Genomic DNA, 3,425 nt, shown 5'->3' on the forward strand with positions numbered 1-3,425 from the left:
GAACCATTGACCTTATAGATTGGGCTTTCTAAGTGGTCTGAAGAGCTGTGGTGCTCAGGAAACCAGTGGAACACGGTTTTGACTGAGGAAACCAAAACTTATCAACTTAGGGCAAGAAGAGCAGAGTGGTGTCTAGCAACTGAGACTGCATTAGAGGCACTTATTTTAAAAACTGTGGTCTTCTCCCAGCACAAATGAGACCCCAAGACAATATCCCCCAGCAGAACTCAGAGTCAGTGATGGCTAAACCCCAGGTGGTTCTTGCTCCTGTATTAATGTCCAAGCTGTCTGTGAACATCCCTGAATTTTACCCTTCAGGTTACTATAATTACATGGAATCCTGTGAGGATGGTTGTGAAGATTATCCCACTTTATCAGAATATGTTCAGGATTTTTAAAATAATTTTGTAGAGCAGCCTGGCAGTTTTTAAACAAATTGAACAGTTTGCACAGACCCTGAATGGCTGAGTTACAACAGACGGTGCTATGAAAGAACTTGTGGAACTATTCTATCAACAGGCCACGACTATTCCAAATTTTCCCTCATGGGAGCTTGCCTGTGTCATCATCTGGCAATTAGCTCACAGAATGGCAACTTCTGCCAATTGCTACTTCAAAGATTTCGAACTGAATATGAAGTTAGAGATCAAGCTGCAAAGGGAGATGAAGAAACTTGAAAACTATTCCATGCATTTCTAGTTTTCTGGAAGAACTGTATCTTAACCTGGAGATCAAAAGAACAAATGGACAGGGAACAAGAGCAGATATTTTTCAGGCTGGTCTGAAGGAGTTGCTGAATGCCCTCTTTTCTAATCCAATGGATGGTAACTTGATTTGTGTGATAAAAGTACTGAAGTTGACAGGGTCAGTTTTGGAAGGTGCCTGGAAAGAAAAAGGAAAGAATGATATGGAAGAAATTGTTTAGAGGATTGAAAATGTTGTCTCGGATGCACATTGCAACAGAGACATAAAACAGATGCTCCTGAAGCTTGTAGAATTCCAGTAAAGTAACTGGGGTAGAGTCCATGTAACCACAACATACAGAGAGACAACACCTAAAAATTACCCTAACTGTTTTATGAACAAACCAACATTTTATACATCTGATGGTGTTCCTTTCACTGAAGTTATTCCAGATTATCAAGAGAGAGAGATCAAGAGTTAACTTGAAAAAAAATACTTTTTTTAGATTATGAAGAAAATAGAACAGATTTATCAGGGACTAGTGATCCATACTTGGATGACATTGATGATGAAATGGAGCCAAAGATAGAAGAAGCTTATAAAGAGTTTTGCTGGAATCAGAGCATAATAAAAACAGTAAAGTTAAATTTAACATATCAGTTTTATGACCTACACTAGGTTATGGTGAATTATCAGAACACAGGAAAGCAAAAAAATATGTCACACATACCAAATTAAGGATGTCAAGTTATGTTACTAATATATATAACTTTAATTTTGTTTAACACTATGTGCCAAAATAAACTATATTCTCTATAAACTAAAATGTGTATGTATATATATGTGTGTGTATATATATATGTGTAGATATATATATATACATGTGTAGATATATATATATGTTTATTATGTATAAAACAGTTAATTCCACTGTTTTGACTGCAATAAAACTGATTTTGAAATAAAGAAAATGTTGAAAGTAAAAGAAAAAAAAATGGGGATAACACCAAGTGAGACTTCTTAACCAAATGTTCAACACATTGTTGAGTGCATCTGTGCATTCTACGTGCCAGGGATACAGTGGCAAATAAAAAAGACAAAGTCCTCAGTCTCATGGGGCTTACCATGTAGTGGGTGGAGACAGAAAATAAAAAAGTGTAATATGGAGATTGTGATTAAGAAAAAAATAAAGCAGAAATTTAGAGGGATTATTTTACATATAGCATAGTCAGAAAAGTCTTCATTACTAAGGTGCCAATTGAGCAGACCTGAATGAAATGAGGAAGTAAGTCATATGGGTACACTGAAGAGTATTTGAAGCAGATGCAAGAACAAAAACAAAGGCAAGATCATGCTTGGTATGTTGGAGAAACAATGAGGAGGTGTTGTATCGGATTAGAGAGGGAAATAGAATCATAGGGGTAAAGGAGGGTGGGGGAAGATGGGCAGATGATATGGACTTCTGCAAGAACACTGTCTTTTCTCTAAATCAGGAAACTTTTGAAGAGTTGTGAGTAAAGAGTGAAGTAATTGGAGTTATATTCTATCAGGGTAATTCTGCTGCTGAAAAGAATATGAAAGCAAGGAGTCCAGTTTAGGAGTGAGAGACCATGACAGCTTGGACCAAAGTGACAAAACTAGTGTAGCTGAGATGTGGTTGGACTCTGTATGTATCTTGCAGATAGAAGCAACAAAATTTGATGATGAAAGGGATATAGGGTGGGAAACGTGAAGACTCAAGGATGATGCTAAAGTTTTTGATCTGAGAAGTTTTAAGGATAAAGTTGTTATTTATTGAGATTGTGAAGACTGAAGGAGAAGCTGATTGGAATAGGGAGGCAAGACTGAGGACATGTTCAGGATTCAGGACACTTAGACATGTTAAATTTGAGATATCCAAGTGAATGTCAAGTGAACTGTTTGAATATATGGGACAGAAATTCAGAATAATACCAGATGAGGGTAACTGAATCTGAACATAAAATCTTCAATAAATGAAGGATAGTAACCCCAAAGTATATGCATCACTAGAATATGAAGGGCTCGTATAGTCAGGTGGCAGAGTATAATGTCAGAACTACAAAGAAGGGAATTTGTGAAGGAGAGAGATGCAACATGTGGATGGGACAATAAGAGCCAAGAAGAATATCTACCTCCAAGTCTGGTGGTACAAGGTATGTGGGAAAGACTGCTTGAGATGGCCCCAGGAAGAACAGTTATTTCAGAGGGAGCCATGTTTTCATTAGAAAATGTGGTGAAGAAAACAGTTTGCCAAGTGTTTAAAGATGCAGGAGATGCTGCTGAGAGGGCCATGATTCCAGAAGATATCATGGGAATATTTGAGGGAATATGGGAGATTTGAGAGATAGGATCAGATTGGGGGAATGTATAGAGTTATAGGGGATGAGAGTTCAGGTTATGGCCTGGCTTAGGGCTGTGAGCTATAACTGATGTTATAATGATAACTGGTGAATAAACAACTCCAGGTAGTTCAGAGTTTGTGCCTCAGTAACTACATGTTATCTAACAACACTTTTCAGGGAACATTTTTTTTGTTTTTGAAGACAGCAATATTTTCTTCATAATCTAGCTAAGAAAACTGCTTGGACTTCACTTAATCCTTACTTTAAAATTTTCTCAAAATGATCAATTCCAGAAATGAGAAATTAGATAATCTTGTCTAATACCTTGTGTTAAGAAATTCATCCTAGAAAAATGATTATCAACTTCTGGTCAAGATG

General features: G+C 36.8%; 1 pseudogene; it reads left to right on the forward strand.

Annotated features, from left to right (window-relative positions):
* Window positions 1-206: 206 nt before the first annotated feature.
* LOC118619664 lies at window positions 207-1,362 on the forward strand (annotated as a pseudogene).
* The last annotated feature ends 2,063 nt before the right edge of the window (window positions 1,363-3,425 follow it).

This window comes from Molossus molossus, unplaced genomic scaffold (assembly GCF_014108415.1).
Source record: "Molossus molossus isolate mMolMol1 unplaced genomic scaffold, mMolMol1.p scaffold_m16_p_7, whole genome shotgun sequence".
NCBI lineage: Eukaryota > Metazoa > Chordata > Mammalia > Chiroptera > Molossidae > Molossus > Molossus molossus.